The sequence below is a fragment of the Pleurodeles waltl genome, chromosome 4_2 (genome assembly GCF_031143425.1).
Source record: "Pleurodeles waltl isolate 20211129_DDA chromosome 4_2, aPleWal1.hap1.20221129, whole genome shotgun sequence".
Classification (NCBI taxonomy): domain Eukaryota; kingdom Metazoa; phylum Chordata; class Amphibia; order Caudata; family Salamandridae; genus Pleurodeles; species Pleurodeles waltl.
In genome coordinates this window covers 669394052-669408948 of record NC_090443.1, presented here as the reverse complement: position 1 = coordinate 669408948, position 14897 = coordinate 669394052, and the positions used below count along the sequence as shown (strand labels likewise).

General features: G+C 47.1%; 1 protein-coding gene across 1 annotated transcript in view; it reads right to left on the bottom strand.

Annotated features, from left to right (window-relative positions):
* ZZZ3 (zinc finger ZZ-type containing 3) overlaps positions 1 to 14897 on the bottom strand; it is a 388382-nt gene that overhangs the window by 195160 nt on the left and 178325 nt on the right. The gene's annotated exons all lie outside the window — the stretch shown is intronic.

The following is a 14897-nucleotide window of genomic DNA, read 5'->3' as shown; positions in this document are numbered from 1 at the left end:
GGCTTTCAGGACGAAGATTTGGGAAATAGGCATCCTGCAAGCCAGATACTACCATTCGGGGTCTAGGACAGAAAGAACCTAGGCTAGCATGAGCATTATGAATTTGTCCTTCTGCCAGATGGTGTTGAGAGGGCTAAGATATAAAATGGAAAGAAATCCTCCATCCTTCAGCACAACGAAGTAGCAGGAGTAACACCCGGTTCCTAACTTAGAGCCCGGGACCCTCTCTATGGCTCCTTGGGCCAATAAGGCCAGCACTTTGCTGCAAGATGGACAGGTGCGCCTGAGGCAACCGCTCTAATGGTGGTAGAAGGTGTGGTGGCTAAAGAGAAATGAAGGGTACAGCCCTGATATACAGTGAAGGGTATATCCCTGATATACAATCTTGGTGATCCACTTGTCTGAAGTGACGGCTTGCCACTCTGAGGAAATACTAGAACCTGCCTCCGACAGGGTGGCTGTATACCTGTCATTTTACAGCTGCGGATACAGTAGCAGCAGAGGACTGAGCTGCTCTTTGTCCCTGCGGTTCTGGGCAATGTCATTTAGAACTGCTGCCATAGTGAGTAAGAGGCAGAAAGACATGCTGGGGTGGTGGAGGGACAGAACACTGGTGAAACTGAATATCCATGCAATAGCCACAAAAGCGACAAAATGGTCTGGTGGAGCAGAAAGGCTTAAGAAACGTGCTGTGGCCCTGCTTTCCTTAAACTGTGCCATGGCAGTATCTGCCTTGTTACCAAAAAGGAGTGAGCCATTGAATGGCATGTCCATCTAAGATACCTGGACATCCCAAGAAACGTTTGCAGACCTCATCTAGGTGTGGAGCCAAAGTGCCACCCTCCTACCCATTGCTCGAAACAAAGGAGTCTGTCACGTCCCGACCAAATTAGAAGCTTTGCTGCAGCATGGCCATCCTTGATAGCTTTGGTAGGGGACGTCATGCAGTTGCCCGGAAATGCAGGCAATGCTTGAGTCACTGTTGTACACAACATGGGGTTAACTGCCTAGAAGGCAGGTGGCATTCAGAGAACGCACAGCAAGGCTCATGGAAGAAAAAATACACTTGTCAAACGTTTCTATAGGTTAAGACTCGCAATCAAGTGAGGGTGGTGGGGATTTATCTAAAAGGTGGATGTCTGCACCAAACATTCTGGTGTCGGATGCTGAGTAAGAGAAGTAAGGTTACCTGGATCTCAGGGATGGTGACGAGCGATCTGCCTGTTCACAGGTGGTCTGGAACATGGTTTCACCAAAGTGCTAGAAAGGGTACCTGCAAGGGCTTCATTAAACATCAATAAATGTTCTGTAGGTGCACGACCAGGCTGAAGCAACTATCAAAACAGTGGTCTTCATCTCCATAGTGGTAAGTTGTAGGTCCAGTACTTCTGCTGCTCTTTGCATAATGGCAAAGGAGGCACTTAGCTCAGTGGCAGGGCTTGGAGGCAAAAGAAAGCCAGTGTTTGGAGAAGGATTCAGGCCACTGGCATCTTGGATTTTTTCATTCAAATTTTCTTCATCATATTGTGGGACAAAATCACCCCCTTCATCAAACTTGTCAATGTGTGAATCAATGTTTAAAAGATTATACAGAGCCTGAGCCCTGATGTATGGTCAGGGTCAGAATCAAAGGAATGCCTGGTGGCTGCATCTGGTAGGAATTGGGTGCTGCCTCAGAGGAGGTCATGGTCAACTCTGCATTGACGCCAGAAGAGGATTTAAAGCCCATTGTGCTTTTCAGCTCTGAGCACAGGGGACTGGAGCATTGGGTTGCTCTAGAAGCTGAGTTTAGGCAGAACCTGATGTGGATTCAAGGAGCAAAGACTGTGCCGAGAGGTGACCTGCAGGCAGAAGCACAACTGGAGGCCCCTGCAGATCCTTGGGACCTGAAGGTGCGCCAGAGGAAACTGGTAAAGTACAGAAAATGTGTAGAACTGCCTCCCTAGAGACCCCCACTTGCAGAAACATCGCCAACAGACCTGGAAATAAGAAGCGCATCAGAACTGGATTTGGAATCTGGTCTGATTGAAATCTGGAGCATGACTGAGGCACACCGATGCCCTGGAGCCTTCTCTGGAGTTCGAGAGTTGTGGGAAGGGGGTAGATTGCAGATTCAATTTCTTATGCTTCTTTCTAGACTTAACCAAAGACCGAATGCAACGATGATCTGACACAGTACTTTGGACTTTGACCACTCACAGCATAGAGTCTTCTGACATTTGGCAACATACTTCACCTTGAGGTGCCGTATGACCTTCAGATTCATCTGAGCACAGCTGCTGCAGGCCCTGGAATCATGCTCTGCACACAGGCACTTGTTTGCGACAGTCTCTACAAGGCTTGGACCTACCTTTTTCAGGGGGTGACATTTTCCCCTGCACACACTCTAGAAATGTCGAAAAAAGGGGTCTAAAGCACAATGAAGCAAACTCTGGATCAATGTCCAAGGGCCGCTGACTAAATGGACGAGAGACCAGCATCCACCGGTGGCGCTTATATGAAGCTCCACTGGTTGCTTACAGAGTGGAATGTCATTGGTGTGGTGCTGCACAACACCACCTGCTGGTGTTCAAGAGTACTACTTTCCAGATACAGTCTGATGCTTGGAGGAATACTCACAAGGTGAGGAATCTGCAGTTAAAAGTATATTTCTGAAGTGTATTTGCATATGGGTAGCACACTGATCTGTGGGCATACTATAGATAGATAACGGTGTGTGTATGCCACTGCTATTCCTGATACCATGAGCAATACCATAAGCGTACCAAAACTGTACGCGCTCAAGTAGAAGCTCCCCACGTGCTGCCCAATCGCTCATTATAAGAATTTGTATTCAACTCACGGCTGGGGGTACCTGCCGCCTGTGTTGTCTGACATCTCCGTGCTTGCAGTCATCCAAGACTCACCTGGAGGACAGGCATGAAGGGCAACAGAAGCACTGAATTCAGTTCTGGGTAAAGGATGGAAAACTTGGGCTTCTTCATTTTCCAAGCAAAAGCCTCAATTTCGGGATAGGGGGGCGGACATATCTTGTAAATTGCCTACTGCATGACGGCGGTCTGATCTTCCCAAAACCAGACGAAGTCGTCTCTGTTCTAGAGATGTCAGTTTCTCTTTAATTGACATATGGGTGTAGGAAGCTGACCTGCTGTGTGGTGAGTACCTAATGTATTATGATCTTTATACCAGATCCTAGTATCCCCTATTAGTGAGGGTAGCTGTGGATGAGCAGCCAAGACCTATCTAGCAGACGTGCAAAACCACTGTAGTCACACAGCACTTACACACATGCAAGAACCACAAAGTGTTACCAAAATAAAGGTACTTTACTTTAGAGACAAAAACACACTAAAATACAATTTAGGCAATACCCCAACTGAAGGTAAGTAAAACACACTGTTACATGTACATTAGAAGACAGGAATTAGCATAGAATGCAATAGAAAACAATGAATGCAACAGAAAATACTGAATGTGTGTGTGCGCGTTGGGGGTGAACCAAACCATTTTGTAAGAAAGTGGAATGCAGACGTCAGGATCCCACCCCAGGAATTGGAATCGGTAGAGGGGAGCTGAAGGAACTAGGAAACCCACATGGTAAGTACCAGAGTGCCCCCAGTGACCAGGAGAAGAGAGGTCAGTACCTGGTTGTCCCCAAACCCACCAAGAGGACTTCAGAGAAGGATATTGCAAGACCCAGACAGGACTGGAAGAAAACAAAAGGTGGGTCCTGGAAGAGGGAGACCTGGAAAGAAGGGGACCAAGTCCAGTTCACCTTGGACTGTGGTGGTGGCAGGAGCCACTACCCACCGGTCTGTGGATGCAGGACCAGGTCGACGGTGAACAAAGCCTGTCTGTAATGCAGCACTGGAGCAGCTGAAGAGTGATGCAGTCAGTGTGTGACGTCAGAAGGAGGATTGCAGTCGGTCAGTGGTTTGGAAAAACCACCAACAAGTCTTGGCAAAGACAAATGTTGTGAATGAAGAAAAGCAGAGCTGCCGGGGACAAGCAATGTTCAGGGGGACTCAACGCACGGAGGGGAGTCCCGGGTGACCCTCTGCAGTGAGGAGAGTCACAGGAAGAGGAAGCAGCCCGGCACAGGCAGCAAGCACAGGAGTCAAGGTAAGGCCCACGCAGCACACTTTGGAAGGAGTCCCACGTCGCAGGAGAAGCACACAGAGGGTAGTGCATTGCAGAGAAGAGTGCTGGGGCTACACAAATCCTGAAGATTCTTTGGAGGAGATCCCAACAACCCCTGGTAGCTGCAAGAGAAGCAGTGTACTGGGGTATTGTCCTGCGTGGAGGGGAAAAGGCTTCCTGTCTCCTAAGTTGGACAGCTGGTAGAAGACAAAGGGGACCACTCTAGACCACCACCACCACCACCACCACCACCTGTAATGAGGATCCACAACTCTGGAGGAGGGGAGATCCACACAGTTGGTTGTGATTGTAGTTGGTGCCTGCAGATCGGGTGACTCCTTCACTCTTGCTTCTTGGTGCAGACTGAAGAATTGCCGCCCTCAGAGCATGCACAGCTGGGCAAATGTTACAGTAGCTCAAGGAGCGGAGAAACAATGCTGCAGAGCAGAATTGTCGTTGCAGACTGTAGGTTCCTGTGAAGTCCAGTGCAGACTGGTTTATGCAAGGAGAGCACCAAATGTGCCCTGCAAAACATACCAGTGGACTGGGGAGGCTACCCCTCCCAAGCGATGTAACACCTATTTCCAAAGGAAATACTTTGTTCTGCTTTCCTGGGCTTGAGCTGGTCAAGCAGCAGGAGGGTAGAAGCCTGTGAGGGGTGGCAGCAGTGTGGGCTGCCCGGAAAACCCCAGAAAGTCGGTATGAGCAATGCTGGGGGTTCTCTAAGGAGCCTCCAGAGTACATGGAATCATACAACCAATACTGGCAACAGTATTGGGGTGGGATTCGGACATGTTTGATACCAAACATGCCCAGGTGCGGAGTTACCATTATTTAGCTGGACATAGGTAGTGACATATGTCCAGTACAAGGGTAAAATGGTTTCCCCGCACTCACAAAGTCCAGGAAAACAGAACTGAGTCCAGAGGGGTGGGGAGGGTATGGGGGGGAATGGGGTGGGGTCACCTCTGCTCATGCAGGGGGACCTTCACACACACAGGTACCTGCCCCCTGCCCTTTGGGCTAGGCGGGCCTACCATAGGGGTGACTTAGAGTGACCTGGTGCAATGACCTGAAGTGAAAGGATGTATGCACCTTTTCACACAGGCTTCAATGGCAGGCCTGCAGACACATTTTACATGGGCTCCATGGGTGACATAATACAGGCTGCAGCCCATGGGGAACCCCTGGTGCCCCAATTTCCTGGGTACCATATACTAGGGACTTATAAGGAGGCACCAGTATGTCAAATGTCGGGTGCGTGTGGTCCAAGCAACCAAATTTAAAGGGAGAGAGCATAGTCACTGGGGTCCTAGTTAGTAGGATCCCAGTGCACACAGTCAAAACATACTGACAACAGGCAAAAAGTGGGGGTAACCATGCCAAAATGAGGGTACTTTGCTACAATGGGGAGGGATTTACAAGTAATTTATTAATCCCAAAACATTTGTTCCCTTATATTTTGTTCCATTCTTAGTCCCTTAGCTACTACTTTTGTCCACGTTTTTCCTTTCAAGCAGTTGAAACTTACTAATGGACTGTGTTCTCGATATCACATCTTTTCTTTTCCCTGATGCCAAGGGGTCCCTGGTGCCTGGCTGGTCATTTCAGTATTATCTTTCACTCAACCAATAGCTTCTTTGTTTTTCCCCTCCTACCTTGGACACTCTAAAGATATACTTCACACCGCACACCTGTAATATTATGTGTAGAGTGACACCTGTGCTGTAAGCAACTTCCCGCCAGGCAATCAGCAACAAGACTCAGACCTTTTCAGCATCCTTGAGCCTCATGAGGCCTGTATGGGTAGTATTTTGAGGCCATGCTCCTATCATTTTATCGCTGTGGCAGTACGCAATTTTGAAAAGTGTGACATGGGGGCTAACTATTAGCATGCTAATAAGGGTGCAAAAAGTGTGGCCTATGTATTAAATGTTTTGGTGGGTGCTGTGCATATATGGTACACTGCTCAAAGTGTGTGATAACGCCAATGCATTGTTGAAAGAAGATGTTTGAAAACCAATAAAGCTGCACATGTGAATACCTATCATCTACGGAAGGGTCTGAATTCTAATATTTGAATTACACTGATGTGGGATTAGGGAGATGTCCAGAGGGAAGGGGCGCTACCCTTGGGGCCCAGTCTTGCATCAACCATGGCATACCCTCTTCAGTTCCCAAAGGAGTGGAAAAAGAGCAACCAAACGCAATGGCCATGGATACTGGAACTATACAACCAGGAGTACTATCTTGCTTTGAGGAATCCACCAGTTAGACCTGACACCGCTCGCACATTATCACCCCCACAGACTTTTTGCCATCACTGCCTGATTTTTGCAGAACATATTTTTTTGGGCAATCAGAATCTTTGCACTTTCCTCCTGCTGATCAGTGGCAATGTGCTTGTGCTTGCTCCTCTAAGCATGGTAAAACTGGCATGCACAACTTCATTTAAATCCCTAATAAATGGTACTACTTGTATTTAGGGCCTGTAAACTAAATGTCTGCCATTAACCATCAATTGTGAACTTGTTTTTCAAGAAAATTACGACTTTTTCCTTCATATCATATTCTGAGACCTGTCAACTCGGCCATGGTTTCCCCTGTTGTTTTGGCTTTGGACCTCCTGTTTTGATCCTGTGCTGAATTTAGTTTCTGCTGGCTTTAGGACTCTGGGCACTTTACCACTGCTTACCACTGCTGACCACTGCTAAAGTGAAAGTGCTCCCTATCTAAAACGGTATTGGTCTGTACAAGATTGGTATATTTGATTTATTAGTAAGTCCCTAGTAATGTGTACTACGTGTACCCAGGGCCTGCAAATCAAATGCTACCAGTGGGTGTGCAGCACTGATTGTGCCACCTACAACAGTAGCCCTGTAAACATGTCTCAGACCTGCCACTGCAGTGTCTGTGTGTGCAGTGTTTACTGCCAGTTCAACATGGCAGGTGCACCCACTTGCCAGCCCCAAACCATCCCTTTTCCTACATATAAGGCACCCCGAAGGTAGGCCCAAGGCAGCCCCATGGGCAGGGTGCAGTGCATTTAAAAGGTAGGAGATGTACTGGTGTGTTTAATATATCCTGATAGCGAAATACTGCTAAACCTCTCTGGCACTATTGCAAAGCCTACCTCTCCCATAGGGTAACATGTGGATGGTGAAATATCTTTTAAGTGTAATTCCCCATTGGGAGCAGATAGAGATATGGAGTTTGGGGGTCTCTGAACTCAATTTAAAATGAAAATGTCACTTACCCAGTGTACATCTGTTCGTGGCATCAGTCGCTGAGATTCACATGGTATGCATGAGCTCGCCATCTGGTGTTGGGTCGGAGTGTTACAAGTTGTTTTTCTTCGAAGAAGTGTTTTCGAGTCACGGGACCGAGTGACTCCTCCTTCTGTGCTCATTGCGCATGGGCGTCGACTCCATCTTCGATTGTTTTCCCCGCAGAGGGTGAGGTAGGAGTTGTACTATAGTAATAGTGCCCGCGCAATGAAAAATGTAAGTATGTACCTATTAAAGGATTAAATAATATATATACAAATGTACAAAATTGAAGGTAACTTCTGAACTGCTACAGGCTTCCGGGGAGGTGGGTGGGTCCATGTGAATCTCAGCGACTGATGCCACGAACAGATGTACACTGGGTAAGTGACATTTTCAGTTCGATGGCATCTGTCGCTGTAGATACACATGGTATGCATAGACTAGTAAGCAGTTAGTTCCCCATAAGCGGTGGTTTAGCCTGTAGGAGTAGAAGTTGTCTGAAATAGAGTTCTTAATACAGCTCAACCTACTGTAGCTTGTTGTGCGGATAGCACATCTATACAGTAGTGTTTGGTGAATGTGTGAGGCGTAGACCAAGTGGCTGCCTTACATATTTCCTGCATTGGGATGTTTCCTAAAAAGGCCATTGAAGCACCTTTTTTCCTTGTTGAATGTGCCCTGGGAGTAATGGGCAGTTGTCTTTTTGCTTTAAGGTAGCAGATTTGGATGCATTTAACTATCCATCTGGCTATACCTTGTTTTGATATTGGGTTACCTGCATGAGGTTTTTGGAATGCAATAAATAGCTGTTTAGTTTTTCTGATGTTTTTTGTTCTGTCAATGTAGTACATTAATGCTCTTTTGACATCTAATGTATGTAGTGCTCTTTCAGCCACAGAATCTGGCTGTGGGAAAAAAACTGGTAGTTCTACCGTTTGATTTAGATGGAATGGTGAAATAACTTTGGGTAAAAATTTTGGATTAGGTCGTAGGACGACCTTATTTTTATGTATTTGTATAAAAGGCTCTTGTGTTGTGAACGCTTGAATTTCACTTACTCTTCTTAGAGATGTAATGGCGATGAGAAAGGCAACTTTCCAGGTTAGGAATTGTATTCCGCAAGAGTGCATGGGTTCGAAACGTGGGCCCATGAGTCTTGTTAGAACCACGTTTAGGTTCCATGAAGGAACAGGTGGTGTTCTTGGTGGTATAATTCTTTTAAGCCCTTCTATGAATGCTTTGATAACTGGTATCCTATACAAGGAAGTTGAATATGTAGTTTGCATGTATGCAGATATTGCTGCAAGGTGTATTTTAATAGAAGAGAAGGCTAGCTTTGCTTTTTGTAAATGGAGCAAGTAATTTACTATATGTTTTGGAGTTGCGTCTAGTGGTTGTATCTGATTATGATGGCAGTACCAAACAAATCTTTTCCACTTACTTGCGTAGCAGTGTCTAGTGGATGGCCTTCTGGCCTGCTTTATGACTTCCATACACTCTTGGCTAAGTTGTAAGTGTCCGAATTCTAGGATTTCAGGAGCCAGATTGCTAGATTCAGCGATGCTGGGTCTGGGTGTCTGATCTGTTGGTTGTGTTGCGTTAACAGATCTGGTTTGTTGGGCAGTTTGATGTGTGGTACTACAGACAGATCTAGCAGTGTTGTGTACCAGGGTTGTCTTGCCCACGTTGGTGCTATTAAAATGAGTTTGAGTTTGTTTTGACTCAATTTGTTTACTAGGTAAGGAAGGAGAGGGAGAGGAGGAAAAGCGTAAGCAAATATTCCTGACCAGTTCATCCATAGGGCATTGCCTTGGGATTGCTTGTGTGGGTATCTGGACGCGAAGTTTTAGCATTTTGCGTTCTCTTTTGTTGCAAATAAGTCTATTTGTGGTGTTCCCCAGAGTGTGAAGTAGGTGTTTAGAATCTGTGGGTGGATTTCCCATTCGTGGACTTGCTGGTGATCTCGAGAGAGATTGTCTGCCAGCTGATTCTGGATCCCCGGAATAAACTGTGCTATTAGACCAATTTGATGGTGGATTGCCCACTTCCATATTTTTTGAGCTAACAAGCTTAACTGCGTTGAATGTGTTCCTCCTTGTTTGTTTAGATAATACATCGTTGTCATGTTGTCTGTTTTGACAAGGATGTATTTGTGGGTTATGATTGGTTGGAAAGCTTTTAGTGCTTGAAAAACTGCTAATAATTCTAGATGATTTATATGCAGTTTTGTTTGATGTATGTTCCATTGTCCTCTTATGTTGTGTTGATTGAGATGTGCTCCCCACCCTGTCATGGAAGCATCTGTTGTTATTACGTACTGTGGCACTGGGTCTTGGAAAGGCCGCCCTATGTTTAAATTTATACTGTTCCACCATAGAAGCGAGAGGTAAGTTTGGCGGTCTAGCAACACCAGATCTAGAAGGTGACCCTGTGCTTGAGACCACTGTGAGGCTAGGCACTGTTGTAAGGGCCTCATGTGCAGTCTTGCGTTTGGGACAATGGCTATGCATGAGGACATCATGCCTAGGAGCTGTAGTATTGTTCTTGCTTGTATTGTTTGGTTTGGAGACATGTGTTGAATGACCCTGTTGAAATTGTGGATCCTTTGTGGAGTTGGCGTTGCTACTCCTTTTGTCGTGTCTATTATGGCTCCTAGATATTGCTGTACTTTTCTTGGCAGAATGTTTGATTTTGCAAAGTTGACGGTGAACCCTAGTTTGTAGAGGGTTTGTATGACTTGATTTGTGTGGTTTGAGCATTGTGTGAGCGAACTGGTTTTGATTAGCCAGTCGTCTAGATACGGGAACACATGTATTTGCTGCCTTCTGATGTGTGCAGCGACTACTGCTAGGCATTTTGTGAATACTCTTGGAGCGGTTGTTAAACCAAAAGGCAATACTTTGAATTGGTAATGTATTCCTTTGAATACAAACCTTAGATATTTCCTGTGTGATTGATGTATTGGTATATGGAAATATGCGTCCTTGAGGTCTAGGGTTGTCATGTAGTCGTGTTTTTTGAGCAATGGTAACACTTCTTGTAGTGTGACCATGTGAAAGTGGTCTGATTTGATGAATGTGTTTACTACTCTGAGGTCTAGAATTGGTCTCAGTGTTTCGTCCTTTTTTGGTATCAAGAAGTACAGTGAATAAACTCCTGTGTTTATTTGTGTGCTTGGTACTAATTCTATTGCATTTTTTTGCAGTAGTGCTTGAACTTCTATCTCTAGAAGCTGTGAATGGTATTTTGATAAATTTTGTGATTTTGGTGGTATGTCTGGAGGGAATTGCATGAATTCTATGCAATAACCATGTTGGATAATTGCTAGGACCCATGTGTCTGTAGTTATTTTGTCCCATGCTTCGTAATATTGACGTATCCTCCCCCCCACTGGTGTTGTGTGGGAGGGGTGAGTGACGTGTGAGTCACTGCTTGTTGGTAGTGGTTTTGGGGCTTTGAAATCTTCCTCTATTCCTAGGGAATTGCCCCCCTCTATACTGGCCCCGAAAACCTCCCCTGTACTGTCCCTGGTAGGTGGGCGGTGCGGACTGTGAGGTGCTAGCTTGTGTGGCCTGACCCCGAAACCCTCCTCTAAAAGGTGTTTTGCGGAAGGTGTTATAAGATCCTCTGCTCTGCGGGGAGTAGAGTGCGCCCATGGCCTTGGCAGTGTCAGTGTCCTTCTTGAGCTTTTCTATGGCTGTGTCGACCTCCGGACCGAACAGAAGTTTTTCGTTTACTGGCATGTTAAGCACTGCCTGCTGAATTTCTGGCTTGAATCCAGACGTTCTGAGCCATGCGTGCCTACGGATGGTAACCGACGTATTAATGGTCCTTGCGGCCGTGTCTGCTGCATCCATGGAGGAGCGTATTTGATTGTTGGAAATGTTTTGACCCTCCTCAACAACCTGTTTTGCTCTTTTTTGCAGATCTTTTGGGAGATGTTCAATGAGATGCTGCATCTCATCCCAGTGGGCTCTGTCGTATCGCGCTAGCAGCGCTTGTGAATTTGCGATGCGCCACTGGTTTGCTGCTTGGACAGCAACCCTCTTCCCGGCTGCATCGAACTTCCTGCTTTCTTTATCTGGGGGAGGTGCATCCCCAGAAGTGTGTGAATTTGCCCGTTTTCTGGCAGCCCCTACCACCACAGAATCTGGTGGCAGCTGAGAGGTGATGAATACAGGGTCCGTAGGAGGCGCCTTATACTTTTTGTCCACCCTAGGCGTCACTGCCCTACTTTTAACTGGCTCCTTGAAAATGTCCTTTGCATGGCGTAGCATGCCTGGGAGCATCGGCAGGCTTTGGTAGGAGCTGTGGGTTGAAGAGAGGGTGTTAAATAAAAAATCATCCTCTACTTGTTCCGAGTGTAGTTCCACATTATGGAATAGTGCTGCTCTAGCCACCACTTGTGAGTAGGCTGTGCTGTCTTCCGGTGGTGATGGCCTAGTTGGGTATGTGTCTGGGCTGTTATCAGACACTGGTGCGTCGTACAAGTCCCACGCATCCTGATCTTGGTCATCGTGGCTCATGGCGGTGTGAGCTGGCGAATGTGACGGGGTGTAAGTTGGCGAAGCCGGAGTTACAGTTGGAGGCGAGGGAGGAGGTGTTACCTTTTGTGCTGTTTGTTGCTGAGGAGTAAACTGAAGCGTTCTCTTTCGTTTGACAGGTGGAAGGGTACTGATCTTCCCAGTCCCCTGCTGAATAAAGATACGCTTTTGCGTGTGATCCACGTCAGTGGATTGCAGTTCTTGTTCAAATCTATGTTTCTTCATTTGTGAAGACATAGAATGCTCTTCAGTATAAGAGCCTAAAACAGGGTCTGATGTCGCTTTTTTCGGCTCCGAAAACCCTGTTGATTGTTTTTTCGGCTCCGAGGTAACCTTCCTTTTTTTCTGTGCCGAAAATTCTTGGCCTCTATGGTCTTCGGCGCCACTGTCTCGGCGTCGATCCGTGTCGACACCGATCTCTCGGTGTCGATGCTTCTGTTTAGCACTCTCTCGGTCTCGAGGAGGCTGCGTGCCGGTGTCTCGACCGAAGTCGGACGATCTCGACACTGAATGGGCCTTTTTCGGTGCCGATTGTTGGTCACCGAGAATTTGGGTGGAGCCATGGCCGGCTGGCAGTGGCGTCCCCTGGGCCTTCTTTCTTTTTTAAGTTCTGATCTCGACGTCTTACTCACAGTTTTTGTAGAGTCTAGCTCGTCGGAGTCTGAATCCTGGATGGAAAAGGATTCCTCCTGTTCCTCTTCTGTCTCGAACTGTCGACGCTCCTTTGGCGTGGACGCCATCTGCAGTCTTCTCGCTCGACGGTCGCGCAGAGTTTTTCGGGACCGGAACGCCCGACAGGCCTCACAGGATTCTTCGCTGTGCTCGGGTGACAGGCACAGGTTACAGACCGAGTGTAGGTCCGTATAAGGATATTTGTTGTGGCATTCGGGGCCGAATCGAAACGGGGTCCGTTCCATCGGCGTTGTTCTCCACGCGGTCGGGCCGACTAGGCCCCGACGGGGTGCCGAAATCTACCCCGAAGGGCACCGAAGCGCTTCGATGTTCCACGCATCGTCGTATGTGTCTATCTCGAACCGGATCGCAACGATACCGTCGAAAATCTTCTGGTTTCAGCTATCTTTCCGTTCCGAAACTCGGAGCGACAGGAACACGTCCGAACCAGATGGCGGAAAGAAAACAATCGAAGATGGAGTCGACGCCCATGCGCAATGAGCACAGAAGGAGGAGTCACTCGGTCCCGTGACTCGAAAACACTTCTTCGAAGAAAAACAACTTGTAACACTCCGACCCAACACCAGATGGCGAGCTCATGCATACCATGTGTATCTACAGCGACAGATGCCATCGAACATACATCTTTTGCTTAAGTTGCTTTTTAAAGCGTAAGTTTGAAAAGGTCACTTTTAAAAAGTGGGCATTTTCCTGCTTACCCATTCTGTCTCTTTACTTGGCTGTGGAATACACATCAGGATGACAGTTGGGCTGCTTGTAAATTCACTCTAGACAGTCACACAAAGGGAGTTGAGGTGTGCCCTGCATATCCTGATTATCCTGATTGGTCTTCCTGGGCTAGAGTGTTGGGAGTTGCTGATACCTGCACCTGAATAGGGGTGTGCCTGTCCGTACACAGAGCAGTCTCCATCTCCCAGGAGTGTGCCTGGGGTCAGGGCACGAAAGGTAGGGTCTTGTGCACTACAAAGACTTTCCTTTGAAGTTTGTCTACTTCACAAGCAGAGATGAGTATAAGTATTGGACTTCTGAGATCACAACTTCAGGACACTTCTGGACTGAGGACATTCTCCCAGGAAGAAGAGCTAGATGCTGGCTGAAGGACTGCCAATCTCCACCTGTTGCTTTGCTGTGCAGGCCTGCTGCATGCTGCTTCTGTCCTGCGAGTGAAAGAACTGGACTTTGCTTTCTACATCCACCTTCCAAAGGTTCTCCAAAGGCTTGGACTGAGCTTGCCTCCCATTAGAAGTCTCAGGGACATCAAAGACTTCATCTGCCAGCACCTTAGCTCTCTTGCTGAGAGTCCTGGCTTGCCAAGTGGTGCCATATATAGCTCCTGGGCCCTTGGGAGTGAGTTCTGGTGTTTTCAAGAAGAAACCAAGTACACTGACTCCAGAGTGACTTCGGAATCAACTCCGCTGTCCAACTCAGTGCTGCTGCCTGAACCGGAGCCATGGTCCCCGCTGAGTGCAACGACCGCTACTGACGCCGCAGGTCCATCACTTCAGTGCCTCTAAAATTCCGCCACAGCGCGAGGCTTAAGTGCCATGTCTCTGATGTCCGGGACACCCAACTCTGCCGCAGCACCGGTGGCCCTGATCGAGCCGGTGGTGTGATCGAGACACCACGAAGTTGACATCTTCCGTCTTGACCTGCTGGATTCATCGACCACGCCAGATCATAAGGAACCAATGGCGCATCACCTCCCCTGCCCAGCAGCAAGGAACCAATATTTAGAAAACAAATAAGAAAGCATTACGAGCATAAACACTTGATTGGTGAATTAGCCATGTGAATCATTAAAAGGTTCACGCTGCAAACTGTTGTTTAAGGCCACAAGATGCATAGGCACTCCACTAGGCTTTGAGGGGTTTGTCGCACACTCACATGTCAAGCTCAGGAACATGCCTCTAGGTTTTCTTAATGGCGAAATGAAATCTAACATTTCCATTCGCCAGAAATGACATACATGTTGTGTGTGTGTGAGATGCAAACTGCTTGAGAAACAAGACCAATGGCTTAAACCCAGAGGCCAGAAACAAGAAGGAAAAAAGTTAAGAAAAAAAAAAAAAAAGCTATTATAAATGAGGCAGGGCATACATATACACAATGGGAACGCAGTGACCACATGACAAGCATGTTCCAGTCGAAACAGATTGTGAAAAGGAACTTCAAGTGGACACTTGGTGTCCGCACAAGCATGCATGCAACAAGTTATGCATGACATGACCAACTTTGTGAAGTAATTTCGAGT